Genomic DNA, 25,119 nt, shown 5'->3' with positions numbered 1-25,119 from the left:
GCTGTTTCAGTGCTTTTAGTATATCCTTGCACTATCATCTTCTACTTTTCATTATTTCTATTCAGTTAGTTTTGAGCCTCAATGATGTTCCTTTGAAGTTAATATATTTTCCTCTCACATTTGGTTGCTTTTAAGTTTCCTGTCTTTATTTTTCAAGAGTGTTTACTGTATTTAACTTGATTATTATTTTTTATTTTTTTGATTTTTGTATTTCCCTACACTTCATAGTACTTCTGTAATCTATACCTTGATATCTTTTGTCAGTTTTGGAAAATTCTCAGCTAGGATCACTTTAAGAGTTGTTCTGCCTTATTCTCTCTCTTTTCATTCTTGGACTCCAATTATAAATGTTAGAGCATTTCACTGTGTCTCATATGTCTTTTATGTTCATTTCTGAATTTCTCATTCTTTTATCTCTCAGTACTTCAACCATCATTTTAAATGAACTGTATTCTGATTGTCTATGCCTTTTCAGTCTATTTACTATGCTGCTAACTTTCTTCCATTGAACTCTTAAACTATTACATTTTATTTTAAAAATACTTTTTTGCTATCTGTTGAAATTATCCATTTACAATCTATTTTATGAATATATTAATTGCTATCTGTTGAAATTATCCATTTACAATCTATTTTATGAATATATTAATATTTTTAATTTATTTCCTGATAGCTCAAATATGTGGAATATCTGTTTTGTGCACTCCATTGCCTAAGTTTTCTCTTGATTTTTGATTAATTTTTATCCTTTTCCATGCCCTGTTATTTATTTTTTATTTATAAGCTAGGCATCGTATATAAAAACTGTAGAAATAATTTGAAACTCTCAATGACATTATTGTTAACTAGAAAGGATTTATTTTCGCTTCTCACAGGCTGTAGGGGTAGGACTGGAACACCTTGATCTAATCAAAAATGAGTTTATAGTTGAGATCTAATTTTTTTCTAACTCCAAAGTTCTTAACTCCTAACATCCCAACTTTAGCAAAAGTCCCATCTGAAAGCCAAACATGCCTAACCAACATCTTCCTCTTGGGAGGCCAAATTTCATTTTTTGCTACTTTAGTACCATGAAATGGCCACCAGCTTTGGCTGGATTTTTAGCCACATCTAAAATCAGCAAATGCCTCAAGGGGAGAAATGTTGGGCTCATACTCTGGTTTTCCATTTTCTCAGGGATCTTAACCTGCAACTTTTTCACTTTGGTAGTGCTTCAAAGTTTCAAACATGATTTTGTAATATTTTTGCCGAAATATCTTAGTTATTTTCAGTAATTAGATGGTTTGACACAAGTTAGTACTCAATAGCCAGCGGAAATTTCATTCTGACTGGAAAAACCTAATAGTAACAGTTCTAGCAGGATCAAGACAAAGAAGCCTGCTAGTGTAGCTACCAAATGGTCAAAAGTACAGGAGCTCCTAGAGTGCAGCAGCGGAGGGTGAAGAAGTAAAACTGAAGTATATTCAGAATTTTCCAAAGAAACAGAATTTGTAGGATGTGTGTGCGTGTGTGTGTGAGTGTGCGTGCATATACACATATATCTATATTATAATAAAAGGGCTCATGATTGTAATCTGTGAGAGAGCTTAGCAATTTATCAATTATCCCCAAATTTTATACTTATACTTAATGGAATTTCAACTAAAATCTGTACTCAATTGTTGCTGTTATTGATTGCTGTTTTTGCTAAGTTGATTTTAAAATGGGTATGGGGAAGTTCCCGTTGTGGCATAGCAGAAATGAATCCGACTAGTAACCATGAGGTTTCAGGTCTGATCCCTGGCCTTGCTCAGTGGGTTAGGGATCCAGCATTGCTGTGAGCTCTGGTGTCGGTCGCAGACATGGCTGGGATCCCTCACTGCTATGGCTTTGGCATAGGCCAGTGTCTACAGCTTCAATTCAACTCCTAGCCTGGAAACCTCCATATGCTGCAGGTATGGCTCTAAAAAGCAAAAAAGCAAAATAAATAAGATAAAATAAAATAAAATAAAATAGGTATGGGAAAGTTGATTTTGAAACTTATATGGCAGAACTAACCCAAGGAGGTCTAAAACAGTTCTTATGAATGATAATCATTGCTCTACCAGATAAGAACATGCATTTCTTTAGAAACTAATAGAGTAATATTTATGTAGTAAAAAATTACCAATGAAACAAGATAATGAGCTCAGAATCAGACCCAAAGATTTATGGAAGTATAACATATCATAGAGTTAATGTTGCTTTAAAAAGGATAGATTTTTCAAAGAATGATACTTGAACAATTAATTATCTAAATAAACAAAAGAAATTGTATTCTCATCTCAGCAAAGGCACACATTGATTCCAAGTGAATAAAAATTCAAACATGAAAGGAACAATTTAAGTTTCAGAAAAGAATATTGGAGAACACTTTTTTTTTTTTTTTTTTTGGCTGTGCCTGCAGCATGCGGAAATATCTTTATCATCTGAGGACTGTTTTATAAAATGGAGGACTGCTAAAATAACAGTCAAAAAGTGATAAAAGAAAGATCATTAAGTTCAGCTGTTTTAAAATAAACAACTTTTGTTCCATTAAATCTCTCCAAAAGAGAATGAGTTGCAATTTGAAGAAGATATTTTGCAAACATATAATGAGAAAGGATAATATGAAAAATACATCTTAAAAACTATCCTACATAACAACAAAGAAAAGAGAAATAACGCAATAGAAAAGAGGAGCAAACAATATGAATATTTTTTTCATAGGGAACACACATTAATAAAATGTAGAAAGATGTACATTATTATTAATCAGAGAAATGCAAGTTTTAGCCATGACATACTATTCTCTACCCATGAAATTAAATAGGTGGAGAAGTCTGTTAAGTCAAGTGTCAGATAGGTTTCTGACGGTATACAGGTCAGAGGATCAAAAGGTGTAAATCACTTTGGAAAAAGCAATCACTCACAGGACAGCAATTTCATTTCTAGAATTACATACTCTAGAAAAGCTTCCATATCTGTGCACTAAGAGACATGTAAGAATGTCCATAGCAGCTTGTTTTGTACTAGCAAAACAAAATATTCATCAAAGGAAGAATGGCAGTTTTGCGGTATATTTACACAAATTACACAGCAATACAAATTAATGCCCTGCAGTCACATACAACACCATGGATGAACTTTAGAAATACAACACTCAATGAAAACAAATAGAAAAACACACTATTCCATTCATAAAGAGTTCAGAATAACCAAAACTCAACAATATATTTGTATATACTTATATGAAAATAGTAAAACTATTTGAAAAATAAAGGCTTGAGGATGATAAATACAAAATTCACAGTAGGCATTTCTATTTTTTTTTTCATCTTTTGTTTATTTAGGGCCACACTCACGGCATATGGAGGTTCCCAGGTTAGGGGTCGAATCAGAGCTGTAGCTGCTGGCCTACACCATAGCCACAGCAACACCAGATCCTTAACCCTCTGAGCGAGGCCAGGGATGGAACCCACAATCTCATGGCTCATAGTCGGATTCCTTTCCTCTCTGCCACAATGGGAACTCCCCACAGTAGCCATTTCTTCTGGAGAGAGTCGGGGGTTAGGATAGAGACAAAAGGTGCAAAAGAGACAGAGGCAGTTTCTAGAATATTTGTAACGTTCTCTATCTTTATATAGTGATATGCTCATAAATGTTTTTAAAATTGCTTGTTTCATAGGGGACATATATGCTATATATGTTTATTCACAGGTATCAAGTGCTTTAAAATATTTTTAATAAATATTGGAGCAGAAAGATAAAAAGATTAGGATATACACAACCCTCATGACTGCATAGTACTGAAATCATAGTACGGAATGCTATGGTAAGATAGAAAAAGCATTGAATGTTTATGAAAATTCTATCATGAAGGCAGAGTAGTTGTTTCTAATACAAGAGATAGAAAGTAAATTGCCTGGCATCATCATATAGTAAGGTGGGGACCCAATTCTGCCTGACCTACTGCTTCTCTGCGTTCTGTATTAAATTGTGTGGTGCTGAAGGATGGGACTCAGTGAAGCCGAGAGAAATATTTAAAGAAACTGCAAGCCAGATTATAGAATAGAAATAGACTGAGGATTAAATGGCACTGAAATTGGAGTTCCAGCTAGAGTTGTTTTTTGAAGGAAAGTACTGCAAAGTAACAAAGCATTTAAAATACTGCTTTATAGCAAATGTTTTCATTTAAGAAGGTGGTGAAAGAAGCAGCAAAAACTATTGTGTCCAAAATGTTTTAGATAAGATTTGTTTTCTAACAAAACTTACATAAATTATTTCAACAGATATTTAAATAAAAATTAAGGGCGGATATGGGTAATAGAAAACCAAAAAATAACTGTGCTTTAAATAAGAGAATTTTATTTCTCTAGGTAGGTGATGATAAATTGGTGCTCCTTTGGGTTAAGAAACCCCAAACTTTAGCCTTATGGCTCTGCCGTGTGGCTGCATTATCAAGTCCACCTCCTCATGGAAGATGCTTACTTCATTCCCAAGGTCAACTCTTCATTCAAGATGGATACTCTATCTGTATTAGAGCCAGCAAAAAAGGAAGAGTTGGGGAGTTCCCGTTGTGGCTCAATGGTAACCAAACCAGTATCCATGAGGATGCAGGTTCCATCACTGGTCTCACTCAGTGGGTTAAGGACCTGGCATTGCTGTGAGCTGTGGTGTAGGTCACAAATGCGGCTCAGAGCCTGCGTTGCTGTGGCTGTGGAGAATTCTGGCAGCTGTAGCTCTGATTTGACCCCTAGCCAGGGAACTTTCATATGCTACAGATGAGGCCCTAAAAAGCAAAAAAAAAAAAAGGATGGGGAAGAGTTGGGAATGTTACTCTCCCGTATATCATATTGGCCATATATTAGTCATATAGATATGTATAAATCCAAAGGAAACTGAAAAATGTAGTCTTCATTCTAGAAGACAATATTCCCGGGTAAAATATACATGTTCCATACTATGAAAGAAGGGGGAAATGGGTTCTGAGCGACCAAGAGCTGTCTTTGATGAAAAGGAATTCATTTGTATTCCATTTCTTTTATCATCCATAGGACATAGTACTGTGACAGGCCAATATTTACTAGATAAATTAAATGGAGGCCAATGTATATACTTGGTGATTGATGGCTTGAGTGTGAAGATTTTATGGCACTTCTCTTGAATTACCTCCAAGGGACAGTGAGGCAATGCCTGTCCCTCTTGATAGTCTGAACAATGGGAGGCTTTCTAATTAGAAGTAGATACCACTAGAAGAAATGAGACATAGTGAAAAGGTGAAGATTAAAAGCTAAATATCTGGAGAATGACCACAGTCATGGCTTAAATGAGAGCAAGGAGACCCAAACAGGAGTAAGGGCATTATGTTGGTTGAGTACAGATTCAGTGAGCATCAGAAAATGTAAAACGCCAATAAAGTGGGATTTAGGAAAATTGAAGTTTTTATGCTTATACAAATTGGTCACCCCTACTATATGTCATAGGGTATTTTAATGAATTTTCAATTCAAGTCAACAGAGCATATTAAAGTGTCCTCAAAATACATAGTCAAATTCTTTTTAAGGAATATTAGATTCAACAAAGGAAATAACACCAGAATATAAAGGAATATCCTAATTATAATTTTTAGGAGTTCCTCGGTAGCCTAGTCATTAAGGATCCAGTGTCGTCACTGCTGTGGCTCAGGTCACTGCTGTGGCATAGGTTCCATCCCTGGCCTGGGAACTTCCACATGCTATGGGTGTGGCCCCCCAAAAATAATTTTTAAACTTGTAGTATATTTTCTATTATGTTTTACTATTCAAGTTGTCCTTTTAAAATCACTTAGATTTCAAAAACTTTTATAAATATATATTTTAAACTAAAAATTTTACCACAAATTTTATATATTCTTCAGAGATGTTCAAATACAGAAGTCCATAAAATAGAAAATATATTTTTTCATACTGCTCCCCTCAAAAACTAACCATTTGATATATGACTTTATAGGCTTTCGACTAGAGATAATGAGTATTTTTTTCAGTGTGAAAAAATGTTTCAAGTTGATTATTTGGAATGAAAGAAAACAACACATATTTTGTGAATTAGTAGGTAGAATGACATTGAATTACAAAGAGAGCAGGGAAATGTACCAGAGTGATGATTAGAAAATTTCACCTTATTTTTTTCTCTTTCTTCTCTAAAATTCATACACTCAGGGTCACATTTATATGTAGCTGTAATGCCAACACTTGACTTGAATCGCCCCAGTATTACTGAGAAGTAAAGCTCTGCCTGCTGCCAAAGAGGAGTACTGATGAAATGTTTTCAGTTCTTAGATGGAAATTTCAACTAGTGTATCTTTCTATTGAAAGTCAGATCTTTTGTGATATATCTGTGCTAATGTTCTTTTAAATCCATGAACCACTTTCCTTTAGTATCACAAGAAAATGTTTACCAAAACGGGGGATGGATTTCACTGAATCATTTTCATGTTTATCTTTAATACTTAATTTTAATCACATGAACATGACCTAAAATTTTCAAACTCTCAGAGCTTCCACAATCAAGCCTCTTCATCGGGTTGAAGGTATCATTTTTATAGCAGCTCTCTTTTCATGTGCAGCAAAATCATGGACAGTTTTGCTTTGGAATTATTGATTTACAGTGCTCAACATTGAAAAAACAAATAAGTTACTGTTATGAACCCCCTTATTATCAAAATTAAAAATGAATCAATCTACTTTATCTTTTTTTAATAATTTTATGATTAAGAGAAAAACAATATTGAGTTCAGAAATTCTCACAAGTAACTGGCTTTCAAAATCAGCTCCTATTTCATTATAATTTAGTCAATAGAGATGGTATTTTCTAAACAAATTGTACTGCTTATAATAGCCTATTGAAACCTAAAACTCGAAGAGTCAATCTCTGATTCTCAGAGGAGAGGGCCCCTTAGCCCCTTAGCTCCTTAGTGAACGCTGTTGTGTTTTCTGGCTATTCAGAAAATATCCCAATTTGTCTATCCTGGATTTGCCCCAAATTGGGAAACCCACAAATCTTACTCAAAGTTAAATTTCTTCACTGATTCTTTTGCACTCAAGTACTTTAAACACTAGTATGTTACATCATTAAAAAGGAAATAAATAAGCTTGCTAAAATTAACTCTTCATTGTCCATACATTTGTCCTGCTAGTTTGACTTTAGACCCTCAATCATTTAGTAAGTGTTTCTTTTCAGCAAACGAAACTTCATTTTTCAAGCTGTCCTTGATACTTTCAACCTGCCATTCTTTTTCATTTAAAATAGATTTAGGCATATCTGTGGCACATAACATATTTCTTCTTTGATGTCAAGTTCACTTCTAAGTTAATTCTGAAACTGACCTTAGAGATAGTGTCCAGATTTATTTATTTTTTTTGGTGACTTTGGTTGTATTGGTAATTTTTTAACTTGAGCTAACATTTTTATTTATATCAGCCTTCTGAGATTTTATTTCAAACTTGTACAGTCTGTTTTTAATTCTCACTACAAGCCATTCATCTAATTATTACTTATGTTTCTTTCACAAGTGACAATAGCCTGTAATATCATCTGAATTTTCAAAATAAAAAAACCTGGAGTTTTGGCTGTGGCATGACGGGATTGTCAGTGTCTCTGCACCTCCAGGACACAGGTTCAATTCCAGGTCCCACACAGTGGGTTAAAATATCCAGTGTTGCTGCAGCCGTGGTGTAGGTCACAACTGTGCCTTGGATCTGATCCCCGGTCCAGGAACTCCATATGCCACAGGGCAGCCAAAAAAAGAAAAAAAATAAATAAAACCTATATTTTAAGTAAGCATCACTGCATCCTAACTATATTGACCAAAACCACTTCCCACCCCAGTATTCACTCTGGCTTAGGCAGTATTTCTATTTTCCTTCCTGTTGACAACCCGTAAGTGTCACAAGCCTTGATGTTAGAATATTCTGAAGAGAAAGAGAGAAGAAAGAAAGAGAAGGAGGGAGAAGGAAATAAAGAAGGAAGGAATGAAGAGAGGAAGGGAGGAAAATGCTTCCCCATCACGATATTGTGATTTCAAAAATTCACCCATTAATTATCTAGTATTTGCAGAACTCCCTTCAAGAGGGACGAAATTTTATGACCGAGGGTTATGTAGGAGAGACTCAAATGCACTAATGAGAGACCTTGCTGTTTTAAGAATTCATTTGGAGTTCCTGTCGTGGCGCAGTGGTTGACGAATCTGACTGGGAACCATGAGGTTGCGGGTTCGATCCCTGGCCTTGCTCAGTGGGTTGACGATCTGGAGTTGCCGTGGGCTGTGGTACGGGTGGCAGACGCGGCTTGGATTCCTTGTTGCTGTGGCTCTGGCGTAGGCCGGCGGCTACCGCTCCGATTCGACCCCTAGCCTGGGAACCTCCATGTGCCGCGGGAGCGGCCCAAGAAATGGCAAAAAGACAAAAAAAAAAAAAAAGAAGAATTCATTAGATTATTGATGCAATTTGCCTCATTACCATGAAAGCCTAATGATCTGTCCGTGTGGTGTTAAAATACAATACAAAGATGCAGGCAGTCTGATCCAGTCTGTTGACATGTGCCCCCAAAGAATCAAAAAAACCCCCTTATTTATACACACATAAGAGGCTTCTGTTGAGAGCTGAAGAAATAGTCAGCTATCAACTACGATTGTCTCATACCAGGATTAGAGGATACATTTTTAACACTTGTAAAAAGGTGTGAAGTAGAGAAAAGTCACAAAAGAATCTTGCGTAAAGGTAACTCTGCTCCTGGGCAGAGACGGGGGCAGCAGTGCTTATTATTCAGGAAGTAACTGCAGTTCTTCATCCCCCGCCTCCTCGTCTATTACCCGCCAATTCAGTCCTTAGTTTTGTGTTCACAAAACCCCCACAAAATTATCATTACTTCCTCCCATTTAAAGATAAAGAAATCGAGGCTTATACAAACGAACGATCTCAGTCAAAGCCAAATAGCTTGGAAAGTGGTGGAGCTGGTATGGAGGCTGCGCAGGGTACACCGCAACTTTCTGTTTCATTTTTACGAGTCGCCATCCCTCCCAGTTCCCTCTTGGCATTTCTGAGCCATGATATACGTAATATTACCCCTAGGGAGGGTTGTATTTGCCCTTCTGGTTGATATCTTTCCATGTAGACCCGAGGGAAAAAGTCTACAGGAGACGTGGTGACATTGGAGGCCGGGGTAAATAATGCGAAGCTTTGAATTTGAACGGGTCTCAAAATTTAGACATCTTCACCTAACTATGATGATGGAGAAAGGAGGAGAAGGATATAAGGAGGGAGGAAGGAGGCGTATGAGAAAGATGAGCTAGAGAGAGAAAGAGAGAGGCTGGTTCTCCATTCTTACCCAGGACAGATTTCTTGGTGAACATACCTTTACCCTCCTATTCATTCTCAAGACAGTTTATAGTTTCGGGGCTTCATGAATTTACTGCGGAAGCACAATGAATCACAAGACTTTCTCACCGAGGTTCTGTCCCTACAGAGAAAGCCCACGGGGACTGCCGCTTTGAAAGTAGAGACTTGAAATCATTTTTCCAAAAGTGAGAATGGAAATAATCCCACAGCACCCAGAAGCCCTCCACAAATGTTGAGAGAAGGCTAACTGCAAAGATTACCAGGGAGAGTAAATGTGAGAGGCACGATTCCCCTTCCAGGAAATGCTTCTCTGGGAAAAGTCGCTTGTTAACTCCCACTGAAAAATAGGCCTGCTGTCCAAGTCAGCAGTGAATTACGGAGGAAATGGTGCAAAACTTCACAGCCTGGAGAGAACCCCGATTGCTCTGAAGTGGAGCTGTGAAGTGATTCCTATATTTCCAGGAGAATTATTTTATCTTTTTGCTAAGTCACTGCAATAAACAATCACAGTTCTAAACTGTGAAAAACAAGAAGAAACACTGGGAAGATTTTTAATACACATGTTACTACTCCGCGGAGCATAGTTAAGATAGTAAACATACATCCAAATTAACAAAATAATTTCACACGTGTCATCTTACTTAGATTTTACCACAGTGTCTGTGTGAGAGAGGTGATTATTTTATGCTGTAGATGAGAACCTAATATTCCAGTGATGTTAAGTGACCTCTCCTATGGTTTCAAAGATGAAAAGCAGTGATGCTGGCACAGAGGTCCCAGTCTTAATGCCACTCCATGTTTTTCAGTCCTAGTCATAGCTATGGGGAAATGTCTCAGGAGCCACAATTGTGCTACCATAACCCTGAAGACACTTATTCTTTACCGGGATCTTTTACTGGCATTCCTTTCAGGTTTTCCAATTTCTGTAATTAAGTGTCAGAAAATACTTACTACGTTATTTATATATCTAGTATTTTATAGCATGTGGTTCTCCCACTTAAGGATTTAGATTGGAGTCATATAAATGTGTAGAACCAAGGCACAGACATTCATTAGCTCTGAACAACTCGCTGTATGTCTTGAGTCTTTTTTCATAAAGAAGTTATGAATAATAAATAACATTTGCCTTAGCATTACATTGTGTCTTTAGGGCCTAGTGAGCAGTATATGTTCAATAAATAGCAGCTCTTATTTTTGCTTCCATCCTAAAGCCTGGGAAGATACACTGTGTGCATGCAAAGAAAGGGTAGTTCAAATATAAGATTAGAAATTAGAAGCAGGGCGTGAGGACAGTGCCAGGAAGCAGTAGTAAGAAGTCCGCACTTGGCAAATAGTTCCCCTTTCAACATGTGCAAACTCGGTGAAAAGATAAATGGTTTAGTTCTCATGGACTGGTCAGAACACCTTCTCTAGCACTCTGTGCTCTCTCTCTCTCTTTCTTTCTTTTTTTTTTTTTTTTTTTTTTTTTTTGTCTTTTTGCCTTTTTCTAGGGCCGCTCCTGCGGCTTATAGAGGTTCCCAGGCTAGGGGTCTAATCGGAGCTGTTGCTGTGGGCCTACACCACAGCCACAGCAACGTGGGATCCAAGCCACGTCTGCAACCTACACCACAGCTCATGGCAATGCCGGATCCTTAACCCACTGAGCAAGGCCAGGGATCGAACCCACAACCTCATGGTTCCAAGTTGGATTCATTAACCACTGAGCCACGACAGGAACTCCGCTGTACTCTTTTTTATAACATTCACTTCATTGGAAGCCTCTCTCTGCCTCCCATAATTCCTTCAGGACTGTACATGCTATGAGACCAAGAATTTTTCCTTTCTCTATTGCCAGCAGTAGAGTTTGGCACCCACTATAACCTTCCAGTATATGCTGTTTTCTTAGTTGACTCAAATTTGATTTCTGTTGCCAATACCAGTAATGCCAAAATAAGAGGATGTAAATATTGCTTGAATGGCACTGGATTTATAAACATTAACTATCATTTTATCAAAGAAGTATGTATTTATCCCTCTAGCTTAAATACTACAAAAAAATTACTATGCGTTTCTGTGTGTAAAGGACAGGAGATGCCACGGGCATTTGGTATTAGGTGCTGGAAGATTTTTTTTTTTTGTCTTTTTGCCTTTTTCTAGGGCTGCTCCCGTGGCATATGGAGGTTCTCAGGCTAGGGGTCTAATCAGGGCTGTAGTCACCAGCCTACGCCAGAGCCACAGCAACATGGGATCCAGCCGCGTCTTCGACCTACATTACAGCTCATGGCAACGCCGGATCCTTAACCCACTGAGCAAGGCCAGGGATTGAACCCGCAACCTCAAGGTTCCTAGTCAGATTCGTAACCACTGAGCCACGATGGGAACTCCAGATTTTTTTAAAAATATATACCCATTTTTTATATCATAGCCTCAATGAAACTTGAAGATATAATATTGAGCCATAACTCATTGTGGGTATTATTTTCTCAAGAAGTTAAGTTAATGAAGCACAGATAAATTGCTTTGGTAACAGCTGGTCTGTTATAGCTCAGAACTTAGAAAAACTCAGAGTTGTTTCAAATCATCATTTCCTCAGATGAATTCTCAAAACCCTTTCAATGGTGCTTTTAGCTATAGTTTGCTAATAGTTAATTCAAAGCTGAATTCCATATTCACATACTTAGCACAAAGAAACGGTTATTTGTTTGTTTACTTATTTCTTAGAATTTTTTAAAAATTGAAATAAAATTAATGTACAATATTATGCTAGTTTCAGGTATACTATGTAGCGATTTGACATTTACATAAATTATGAAATGATCAATACAATATGCGTAATAACCATCCGGCCCCATACAAACTTATTACAATACCACTGCCTATATTCCTTATGCTGTATATTACATCCCTGTGGCTTATTTATTTTATCACTGGAGATTTGCACCTCTTAATCTTCTTAATCTTATGCTTCCTATTCTCTCAAGCCCCTCCCTTCAGGCAACTACCATTTCATTCTGTTTCTGTGGGTCTGTTTTCATTTTGCTTATTTTCTTAGGATTCTGTCTTCTGGGATGAGATACATTAACTCCTAATTTCTAATCCAGATCAACTCATGATTATAGTTTATTTCTCAAAAAAGAAAAACAGAAACATTACTGTTGGGACTCAGTGTCTCCCCCCCCCAAAAAAAAACCCCTGTAAATATATTGTTTGGCAAATAATCTCTTTAATATTTGTAAGAGGTGCCAGATATAGAAATTATCACATTTTGCCAAGCCACACAATTATTTTAAGAAAAGCCAACACCTTATTGGTTTGGTTTAAGATCAAGATAATAATTTCAGGATAAAATTATAATGGAGAATTAAAGAATAGAGGATAAAATAGAATGTCATAAATTAAATAAATGAATATAATTTAAAGAAAGAAAAAATCAAATCAAATCAAAGTATCACTATCACGTTAACTGTGAGGCTGTAACAGAGCCTGGTTGGAATTTTTAAAGTAAATGATGTGAAGGAAAATATTTTACACTTCCGATTATACTCAGAATGACATCCCTGGAAATATTACCAGGTTAAGAACCAAGATCTTCTGGTTTCAGTTTAGGATGTATCATGCACCTCAGATTTCTCATCTGTAAAATGAGAGTTTTATCCTTACTGAGCCTTAGCTTTCTTACATATTCATTAGTTTTCTTCTACCTTCATAGAGATACATTCCTACTTTCGTGTTACGCAAGAGTACATTGCTTCAACATTACTGAGAACACAGTGTGGATCAGATACTGTAACAGGCTTTAGATTTACAAAGCAGTTCTTGGCAAGACTGCACAATCCAGAGGAAATACTGCCATGGAAGAATTCCTGTTCTAATTGCAGACATAGAGGTAACCATAGGAGGTGGCTGTAGCACTGAGGAAGATCACGCATCTGGGATGAGTGTCCAGAGGATGTGCTGAATTTTAAAGCATGTTATGTTAGCAAAATAAAGAGGAGGGAATGGAGCACATCAGCAGAAAGAACAGCCTGAGAAATATACAAAGTTTGAAAAAGCATGCTGTGCACAGGAACCAAGAAGTAGCCCAGCACTTCACAGTGTCAAATACAAGGCTGAAAGTGGTCAGAGGTAGGAGAAGATGGAGAGGTAGGTTGGTTTTTTGGCCACATAACATATTCTATTATTAAGGCAATGAGGAACAACTGAAGGATTTTATAAATGACAGTGAAATGGTTATATTTGTATTTGTATTTTAGATCAATTATTCTCATGGAGAATTAATTTGAGGATATCTAGACCAGAAGCGGGAAGACTTCTTAGAAGACCTGACAAAGTCTTCACAAAAGAAAGGTTTGGTGAGCATGCTACAGAGTGGCCAGTTTCCAGAGGCTGAGGGAGGGCTCTTGCAGGATATCTATGACTAACAGTCAATATAGAATTGATAATACATGGGATACATAAACTCACTTAAGACATGGTAGATGAATCAGAACTATGAACCATGAATGGAACTCCCCCAAATGAGTGCTAGAGGGAGGAATCAAAACTCAGGAAGGAGACTGAGAAGAAATGACCAGAAATATAAGAGTACTAATTAAGAGTAGTGTCATAGATCCAGAGGGTAGAAAGTTTTAAAAGGGTGAAGTGGAAAATAGCATTTAATTCAGCCAGTGACAGTTAAAATAAGGAATAAATTGTTTACTTAGATCCAGAAAAATAATTGATCAGAGAAATGGCTATTTCAGGAACACGGAGAAATAGAAGACAGATGCCTCTGAATAATGAACTAAATGGGGAGTACAAAGAAGAGAAAACAATAATTCGACAAATATAACATCAAATTTTGATCCTGTGGAATCAATATAGGTCAAAACAGAAAGAGAGAAAGATGTGAGAAAAGTGAGTTACTGAGGTTAGGTAAAGACACTCCAACACATGAATAGCAGGAGTCCCTGAAAAAGGAAAACCAAAGCAGTAGAAAAAATATAAAACGAGCTATAATTCAAGAAAAAATTCTCAAAATAATAAAATTTTGATATTACATTGAAGGAGCACACAGTTTAGAGATGATGAAGTAGCATGAACCAGAATAGTTGGGTGGGGGGGGCACAATGGGAAAAAAAATGAAGAAGTTATTCTGAGATATTGGACAGCAGGCAGTGTAGGCATGTGTTCCCCTAACTAAGGAAAATGGCAAAGTGAACCTTAATATCACCATAACTTTCTACCTGGAGGCACTTTCTGCACCAAGGTGCATGAAGAAGAAACTCAACCAGTTAAGACCAGTTCTTTTCTGAGTTGAGTAACTAAGGAATTAAAGACTGAAGTGGGAATAATTTTTAAAGCAGGGTACAAGAGGGGAAAGAATAATGCAAAGAAAGAGTTTCAGAAACTAGCATAGGGATCCTCTTGAGTCTGGCTGAATACTAAGCTTAATTTCTTTAGGATGGGTCTCCAAGAGACTAGGCAAAGAACAACTACAGGGATAGAGCAATTACTGGAGACGAGTAAGCTAAACAAAACTGGAGCTACCACAGGGTTAGGAAGTGTTCAACCTCCAACCTACAGAATAGAAAGATATGACGAATGACTCTCAGGGCCATTCATTATGAACCCTGGGAAGATCACATATTATTATGCCTTGGAAGTAGAAATAAACTAATCCTACAACAGATTTAGCAAAGCTGAAGTTTTGAAAGGATCAAGATGATCTTTCAGTAAATTAACTGCCTGCCAAAACCAATTTTAATACTCTCTAAAGGAAGACAAAATCCAGACACACAGAAGCATAATATTCACGATGTCTAGCACCCACCCCCAAAATTATATGATCACATCAGTAAACAGAGAAAAAGTGTTGATACATTTCAACATCCCCTCTTGATACAAACTCTCAGTTGAACAAGAATAGAAGAAAATTTTTACAACCTAATAAAGAATATCTACAAAAACTTTCAGCTAAATGTCCACTGATAGATGACTGGATTAGGAAGATGTGGTATATATACACAATGGAATACTACTCAGCCATAAAAAAGAACAAAATAATGCCATTTGCAGCAACGTGGATGGAACTAGACACTCTCATTCTGAGTTAAGTAAGTTATAAAGAGAAAGACAAATACCATATAATATCACTTATATCTGGAATCTAATATATGGCACAGAGGAAACTTTCCACAGAAAAGAAAATCATGGACTGGGAGAATAGAGTTGTGGCTGCCAAGGGGGAAGGGGAGGGAGTGGGAGGGACTGGAAGCTTGGGGTAAATAGATGCAGAATGTTGCCTTTGGGATGGATTAGCAATGGGATCCTGCCGTGTAGCACTGGGAACTCTGTCTAGTCACTTATGATGAAACACATAATGTGAGAAACAAGAATGTATACATATAAGTATAACTGGGTCACCATGCTGTACAGTAGAAAAAAAAATATATAAAACTAAATGATAAAAAAACTTTCAGCTAAACTCATGCTTAATGATAAACCAAATGGTTTCTATTAAAGACTGAGAAAAAACCAAGAATTCTACCATCACTTCCATTTAATTTATACCTGATGTTTTATCCAGTACAATAAGACAATGAAAAGAATTAAAAAGGAATTCAGATTGGAAAGGAATATTAAAATTATTTCCCCCCATATTCAATATGATAGAGTACAACGTGAACCGAAAATAACCAAGAAGAACCAACAGCAGTCTACTAAATTTACTGGAATTTATAGAGTAAAGAAAAATCCTTTTGGCATGTAGGTAAAATGGACATTACTAAGGTATAGTATTTATAATGTACATTTGTACAATATAACTATAAACAAATACAAGGTCATGGTTATCATTAAAATGAGAATGGTTAATTTTGACGGGAGAGAGGAGAGATTCAGATGAAACAAAGGAGGGGCTTCTGACACAGCAAAGATCTGTTTCTTGAATTAGTTGGTAAGAACAATTGACAACAATAATAATAATGCTTATTATTATTATCACCTTATAATTCAGTGAGATATTTATTTTTGTGGTTTTATGCACCTGGGTTTTCTTTTCTTTTCTTTTTTTTTCTTTTTTCTTTTTTTTGTCTTTTTAGGGCCGCACCCTCGGCATATGGAGGTTCTCAGGCTAGGGGTCTAATCAGAGCTACAGCTGCTGGCCTCAGAGCCACAGCAACACCAGATCTGAGCCACATCTGCAGCCTACACCACAGCTCACGGCAACACCCGATCCTTAACCCACTGAGCAAGGCCAGGGATTGAACCTGCAACCTCATGGTTCCTAGTCAGATTCGTTAACCACTGTGCCACGACAGGAACTCCCCTACTTGTCTTAATGTATAAAGAGGTTTAAATCAGTAAGGAAAAGACCAACGGTAGAAGAGAAAAGTGGGCAAAAGGAACTATACAATTTATGAATTTAACAATATAAATGATGAATGAACATATTAAATATACTTGTCCTTGCTTGTAATTAAATACACCCAAATGAAAAGAATACAGCATATTAAGTGCAACAAGGCAGTGCATATTAAAATGCTACATGAACATAGAGAAAATAGCAACTATGCACTTGAGAGCATTTCAAAATGTTTCCAGTGTTGAAGTAATATTTGAGATGTTTTCAAAGATAAACAGAAGTTTACCAGGCGGATATATTATATGTGAATATGGTTTGAAATGTCTTGGTGCATTTAGAAAAGGCAAATATATACATATAGGTGGAACACAGTATGTGTGCTGTTGTAGGAGATTCAGCTGGTGAGATACCTTGGAGGAGAAATGGAAGGATTTTGTTTATCCTACTAAGCAGTTTGGGAGTTATAACTTCTATAAGTTATCCTTATAGAAGATAGAGAATTTCCAGAGGATTTGAGAATGGCTTAATCAGATAATCATTACGATAAAGATGACACCAGTATAGAGAATGGATTAGATGGCCATTTAGAAAATGTTCATAATTATTCTGATGAGACGTAATGGAAGTCAAAACCTACCAGACAGTGATAAGGAGAATGAAGAGAAACACAGTTTTTGACCCAGGGTTTAGCAATAAATAAACCCATAGTTTACCGTGGACTGTGAAGGATGATGATGTTTTTAGTTAGCGTAAGATTGGCAAGTTTTGAATTTCAAGTTTCTATAGTAGTGATGAATATTGGAAGACACTGTATGGTTCGTTTTGTTTTGCTTTGTTTTTTTGGCTTACACCACAGCTACAGCAACGCAGGATCTGAGCCGCGTCTGCGACCTACACCATGGCTCAGGGCAACACCGGATCCTTAACCCACTGAGCGAGGCCAGGGATCGAACCCACATCCTCCTGGATCCTAGCTGGGTTCATTAACTGCTGAGCCATGAAGGGAACTCCCGACACTGTATGTCTGGATGAAAACCTCATACTACTATACTAGTGCTAATATAGGAAACTTCTAAAAATCACGACAGAGACAATGAATACTCTTTTTAAAAAAAATGTAAAAAAATACGCCATTTCAAAATAGAAGAGAAAATGCTAGTCTCTGTAAGGTGTGTTTACATTATAGTAGCACATGTACAGTAGAAGTAATTAAATCACTCTAATTTTCATCTATAACAAAAGAATGATCTGGAGAATTCAGCAAGTCCCTTATTTCTACAGTATAAAAGCTCCAAATGTCACATGGTTTGAAAACCTTGACGATCCATGGGTTAGATATAAGATAGCTTTGTCATCAGGGGAGTCCTCAGAACTTTTAACTAAAGGGATTAGAACATAGGTCCATTCAACATTTATTTAAATACTTCTGCCTTTGTAAATTCTTCTCTGAGTTCACTCCCTCCAACTATTTTAATTGTCACATCACTTCATTTACTGAGTCTACGTTAACATTTGCCATTTCTGTTTTTTATTTCAGTTATTGGTATTATAACCTAATAATGATAAATAGTGCCCCAGATTTAGGAAATGTTTTTTTCCTGTGCCATATGCTATCCTGTCCTGAGTAATTTATGCATATCTTAATTTACTTAATAGTTATAAGAACCCTATGGGAAAGGTACTTATATCACCCACTTCATTTCACAGATGAGGAAACTGAGTGACAGGAAGGCTGAGTATTCTTCCCAGAGTTGCACAGAGAATTACCATTTAAACACAGTCTGGGTCTGGGTTATGTGCATTTGACCACAAATGCATGCTATCTCTCATTGTCCAGAATCTCCCACAGCACTTGGGAGAGCGCTGGATGCATACGGGAAAGAAAGAAGCAATAACTGAGGCAGGAGCAGATGCCAGAATTCTGGAGTCCGTCCTGTTCAGGGTGAAAGATTGCAAGCATGGATGCTGGAGGTTTCTAGCTCTCAGCCCCCTTCCTCCTCTCCTTGTGACACCTGATATTTGGAACAGGGGAAGGCAGACTAAAGCTGCGGGTCTCATCTGCGCCTGGAAAAGCAATGCAAGTAGGAACAGGAGCTTGGTAAGGAAGGCTGGAAAAAGATGCTGCTCTCCATTAGCTTGACCATCTACCACAAATCGTGAAAATGGAAAGTGCTCTTCAACCCACCAGCTGCTCACTGAAAGAGAGAAGAGCACAGGCGGCCCAGGAAAAGCTGTCATTCAGGAAGTGTGTACACAAGTGGAGCTGTCATTAGTGGGACATCACAGGAGAGGTTGTTTCCTTAAAGACAGCAGGCCTGCCTCATACCTCTTTCCTGCAGTGCAACTCAATGGACTCTAAGCAGTTGTTCTGAAGACAGAAACCAGGTGGATTAATGAAGTTTGCCTTTTGAAAGTTGACCTAGGCTCTGGGAACATAAACTAAAACCATGGAGTTGGAGGGAACCATAGGAAGAAAATTCTACCCAGAATAGGAATCAACAGCCCCAGGTCCTACTGCAAAGTGAGCATGCCTGTACTGCTGAGACTCAGTGTGTAAAAACGCACATTCCTGTTAAAGGGGTTGTGTCCAAGTACACTGTCACATCCCTAGTTACAAGCCATAATAGGTGACCTTTGTCAAGTACAACTACCAGCTATAGATGGCATTCTAGTTTTACATGAAAAAAGAAAAGCCGATCTGAACACCCTTTGTGTTAGTGGTATGTCTAGAGACAGAGTCCCAGTTTTATGTTGTTTACACAGAAGTTAAATTCCTTCACATGGGCCCACCTTGCATTTCAAACCCTCTCTCAGGCAACTTACGATTTTGTAAATTGTGCTATCTCACATTCTCCACAACCCAAGTTCTTTTTCACCATATTCCTCCACCGAATGTTTTCTCTATTCTCTTCCCCTTGCCTGAGTGTCAAAATGGGTCTTATCTTTCAAAGACCAACTGAAATATCTCTTCCTCTTTAGAGATTTTTCCTTCCTGATTACCTTTTTCCTCCTTGATTCTTCTATTAGATTAGTTGTACAGATGAGTTGTATCTAACACGACATATCAAATGTGTGTCTGGTTAGACCATGTGCCTCTACCAGTACTTTTTCCCCAAGAGACTGGTTTGAGGAATGCAGTATTTGCACACTCATTATTTGGTGAACTACTCTGAATTGACTCACTGCTGCTGGGTGTCAGCGTCCCATGATGCAAAGAGCACAACTTGAAATTGCAATGTTTGTGTTTGAAAACTGTCTTCATCACTCTCTATGTGATTTGACCAAAGTTACTTAACCTGGCTGAGCATCAGACTTTTCACCTGTAAAATCTGAATAAAAAGTTAACTCACAGATTTATGGCCCAGACGAACTAAAATAATACCTGTAAGAAAAATGCATTATAAAGTGTAAAACTTTGCACAGATCATTGTTGTTAAAAGTTCCGCATTGATTTGGGTCATGTTTGATCAAGAACGGTTGTTTCACAAGCAAATATGAAACTTTATGCTGTTATTTCAAACTAAACAAGCTGGCTGACTTTGCTTTCTCGTACACAGACCCCCCACCCATCACATCACAGCTGGACAGAGCTTGCTCTCCGATTCAATGCCTTTTTATAGCCACTTTTCTCATAGCCAACGAAACAGAACACATTCTTCCTACTGCTAATCAATGCCACATGTAGTACAATGAGCAATTAAGCCCAGAAAAAAAGGAAGAGGACATTAATAATAGAATGCTTGATTACTGAGAGATTAGAACCTGAAATTGTGTTTGCATTCTCTGCTGGAAGGTATAATTTAATTAGCCAACTTGGAAAGGTTTTAAAACGATGTGATAGAAAACTCATATTTCACTTCTTCAATTTCTTAGTCTCTTTCTTTCTCTTAGAGGCAGGGGCCACAGGTGGTTTACCCTTCAGAAGCTGGAATGCAGACTCCATCGATTTGCTTGGAGGGTGAGAACATGAAGTGTCTCGCTTCCTGGAAAATTTCTCAAGTGGCAGGAGTTGGCTTTGAAGAGGCCGGTTCTCACTGGCTGTTCCCAGCAAGGACAAGATTGAGAACTCTCAGATGCTTGGGCAAATGACAAGATTTCCCAATTCTAGTAGTTCATGGTAACTTCTAAAGAGCAGCCTTCCAAACACTGCTAGCTACTAAATAGGAAAAGAGGTTCAATGACTAGAAATTCTGGCTTGTGATAAATCCATTTTAGGGAAACTAGCATATGGGAAGAGGATCCGAGAGAGTTCTGTAGAAGCCACCCCCCCTCAAGGTGTTTCCTTGCCTGAGGGTGAAGGTTGGATATAACTTTCTCGGTCAGGGAACTGACTTGGGGGAGGCACCAAGAGATTGCACGCTTTCACTGTGAAGGCCTGGGAAGAAACCCCAGAGGGTAAAATTCAGTTAGCCTTACCCATCTTGATCGATAAAGATCCCACAGACATGATCCAACTGTGGTAAGAATAGTCAGACTGCCCAACTGTAAGAGCATCTAAATAAGGAGAACTTGACTCATGAAGCAGGTGGCAGTGGTGGGTTGGGGGAAGGGCTGCCAGATAAAATACAGAATGCTGTTAAATTTGAATTTCAGATCAACTGAATTTTTTTGTAGGATAAGTATGTCCCAGGTATGCATAAGACAGACTTCTCCTAAAAAAAAAAAGTTGTTTACTTGAAATTAAAATTTAACAGAGAATCCTATATTTTCATTTGGGATCTGACCACCTTTGTTGGGGGAAATCTCCTGTCCCAAAAGATTGCACACTTTTATAGTTGTCCTTTAGTAAGAGTGGAAGATGTGTTTACATTGTATTGTTTTTAGACTCTTAGAGTTGCTTAGGGATCAGATTTCCTGGTTTTGAAATCCATATTCCATTAACATTAACTTATAACCTTGGGCAAGTAAACTTCTCTGTGCCTTAGTTTCTCCATCTATAAAATGGGAATCACATGAACTGAACTTGTCTCATACTGTGGTTGTGAAGATTAACCTAACAAATGCTGTGATGTTCCCTGAACAGTGCTTGGAACATAGTAAGCACTCAACAAATATTTGTTGAAAAAAAATAGCTATCTATTATTATTTTAGTAGTTCAGCACTCTTCCAACTATAGGCTGTTCTGCTAGGTGGTAGCTAAGAGCAGAAAGAGAACTTTAGCGCCGAGTCCTTTAGTGTTCTCGCACAAGGACAGTGTTCTCCACAACACCAAGTACTCAGCCTGTCGATACAAGAACTATGACAACCAGCGAGGTCACAGCACCACGATGACACATATACACATTTGGAAGCAAGCTGGTGCTTCTGTGAAGGCAGCAGCCGTGTCTAGAGCAGAAGCAGCCCCAAATCTATACAAGCTGGAATCCAGCAACATGGTTGAGAGGAGAGTGCATGAGGCTAAGAGCAGAGTAGATCTAGATCCTTCTCTAATGAGATCATTTATCCACCAAACTTCCAGAGAATCAACAGCACTGAAATTCATTCTTCTGTCGTTAAAGTCAGTGTGTACAGATGATTCAGAGGCAGAACCTTTCTCCCCAGCTCAGGTCTCAATTTGCTTTCCTTTTGTCATTAGAGCTGCTTCCACAGCATCCATTCTTAAACCTGGCCATTTAGGAGGATATATTTTCCTCAGTCTCTTGGTTTAATATTATTTCTAGAGATAAGCACATATGGTCTTTGGGCTTTTAAGAAGTTTAAATTTATTCTCTAGGGTAGACTCAACAATAGAGCCTTGTCAGGGAACCACTGTGGAATGATTGGCGGACCAGAACTGACAGCTCCAATATGGACTGTCATCTGGCTCTGTCGCTGACCCATGATGTGATCCTGGACTGTCTGGTTAAGCAACCTGGATCTCAGTTTCTGCACCTATAAAAAGAACATAATTATATTCCCTGCACTGCCTACCCCATAAGGTTGTTATGAAAGTCTAATGATGGAAGAATTGTATAAGCCACTCAAGCACCACCAAGTTTTTTTTTTTTATTATTGTTATTAATTCTCACAGCTGTGGGAGACTGGAAACTTGTGTGAGAGACATTGTTACCATATGATTTCCACACTAGATTTGAGGCACTTCTTCACTGCAAGAGGAAGACTCAAATTAAAATTTTAAATTCAAGAGTGAACCATGCTGTACCTGAATCAAATGTCTGTATTTCTATAGCCTGAGTGCAATTCAGGATGTTACCCTTGAGAGAATGGTACTGGCTCTAAATGAATCTGCCTGGCTCCTACAGTGAGATACAAGTGCCAAAAAATGGCCATGTACTATAAAATTATAGACTCTGTCTTGGTATAATTTCCAATAAATCTACCAAGATTATATTTTAATTTCCTGTGGCCAGGACAGCATCCTCAAATGCCCTTTTTGCTAGAACTCCCAGGAATGCTTAGAAATATAAGCAGAGCTAAATCAAAAACTTTGATTGAAAGACACACTTTAACTTGAACATAATGATAGGTTCACAAAGATTGGCAAAGTTTACTTTCCCTCTTTTAGGTATGAGACGAGGTCTTGATTATAGTCTGAGGTGGGTTCGTTTAAATAAAACTTAATTCTTGGCCACAACCTTAGGCTTAATCTATTTATTTTAATGGCAAATGAAAATCTACTAGGCCTCTTTTCAGACAGAACTTTTTCTGAATCATCCTAGACAGAAGTCTAGCATTGAAGGTCAAAGGACACAAATTGTCTCATTTGCATCTGCTTCCATATTCAGTGATGCAATGTGCCTTATCACTCATAGATGTGGGCACGGTGGGTGGAGCTAAGGAAATGGGAAGACCCTATCTGAGTCATGAACAAACTGGCTGGTGCACGAGCATTACTAGTTGTCCAGAATGGGAACACTGGATCAATAAGTGGAAATTAAATTAGGTTAGCAGAGGAGGCTTGAGTAAAAGAAGCCCTGACTAAAGTTCATGGACAAAATAGCTGTACAAAGTACAAATATGAAATGTTCATGGCAGTCCAAATCTCAAAAGTCATTTTACAGAGAAAAGGGGATTAAAAGGGTCTGTGGTTTTTGGAGTAGACGACTAGGGTTTTCATTGGCTATGAACAATTGGTCTGCTCACTGTATATTTTGAAAAATGACTACTTTTCCACAAGGACCACATATACGCAAGGGCAAACAAGCACATATACAAACACATACACACTAATATAAAGAAATAAGCAAACCTATATCACAGTTCAAGGAAAAGAGCTCCTCAGATTGAAGTGAGTTAAACAAACAAACAAACAAAAAAAAAAACCACGAACAACAACAATTTTAAAACCTACTTTCAAAGTGTGTGTCCTGCTTTCCACCTTCTCATAGTAATCTCTTTCCTAATTCATCTTTAGAGTATTAAGGACTAAGTCAAATTCTCATGTAAGTATACAGACTGTTTAGTGTCTTTTTGGGGGGTGGGAAGGGAACGGGATTCCTGACAGAAAGACAAGGAGACCTACTCCTCAGTAGATAAACATATATTTAGTTTTTACCAAAACTGTTTTATAGCTTAAAGCAAGAATTATTTTCCTGCTTCTCACTGAGCTACTAAAGATGGAATCTCTGTGACTCTCAAAAATATACACCCCTTTATTAGGAGAAGAGTGTATTTTATCTCCAGTGGCAGATGTATATGATAAAACTCATGACTCTGGTTTTTTGTTTTATTTTGTTTCTCGGTTTTCTTATTTGTTTACGAAGAGTTAAGTCTAATAAAGCCCAAGAGAAGCCAACTCCTCTAATCAGATTACCATCTCTCTTTCCTTAAAAGCCATGGTCTTTTCATAAATATCGTGATGCTTATCTGGTGTTTCCAGCCACTAAATGAGAGTTGAGGACGTGGTGAGTTAATTGTATCAAATGCATAACAACAGTAGGTTTTTTTTTTTTTTACTTGAATTACATTTCTTCATGCCCAATTTTTAATTGCTTTTCAAGAACTAATACAATTAGCACCATTTTTACAAACCTTAATTTATTGACACTGCACGTGGAGAGAGCTCTAAATGCCAAGATATCATACTGAATGTCACAAGGCACTGAAAGAGCTGCAAAAGATTGGAAAATATGACTTGCAAAAAATAGTCCTAGAGAATAAGGTCATGGTGGAGGCCAGTTTCTCACTGATGACATCTCCAGTTGGCATGAGGGTAGAGAGTGGCAGAAATGGGGAAGGGCTGTGACAGGATGCAGCTGGATCAAGTTCGTACCTGGCTTTTTCAAGCTGTGTTTTAAGAAGATGGTCTTTAGTGACAAGCCAGAGATTATCCACAGCCATCAGCCTACATGCTCGAATTATCTGCGTCTCATCTTTATTTTCACCAAGAAAGAATCATAATGTGTAATGGCTACTGGAAAAGTTAGTTCTGGACCAATCGAAAATGAAACCTTGGCTTTCTATTTCTATTATTCAACTATG

The 25,119-nt window shown here is 37.6% G+C and overlaps 1 protein-coding gene across 10 annotated transcripts in view; it reads right to left on the bottom strand.

Moving 5' to 3' along the window:
* The window catches only part of LOC146404944 (uncharacterized), a 488,622-nt gene that overhangs the window by 83,369 nt on the left and 380,134 nt on the right, over positions 1-25,119 (bottom strand). For 2 of the 10 annotated variants that reach the window (XR_014839796.1, XR_014839800.1), the window contains one exon: positions 16,395-20,736. The exons of the other annotated variants lie outside the window; for them this stretch is intronic. The gene's annotated coding sequence lies outside the window, so the exon portion shown is untranslated. Of the gene's footprint in view, positions 1-16,394; positions 20,737-25,119 lie in introns of those variants that run through there. 10 annotated transcript variants of the gene reach the window in all.

Source organism: Sus scrofa, chromosome 3, assembly GCF_054392235.1.
Source record: "Sus scrofa isolate SSC_HxYL_T2T_F1_AM1 chromosome 3, Sscrofa_HxYL_maternal_Yorkshire_Landrace_v2.0, whole genome shotgun sequence".
In the NCBI taxonomy this organism is placed as follows: domain Eukaryota; kingdom Metazoa; phylum Chordata; class Mammalia; order Artiodactyla; family Suidae; genus Sus; species Sus scrofa.
The sequence above is the reverse complement of the archived record's forward strand: the minus strand, read 5'-3'. Positions and strand labels throughout refer to the sequence as shown.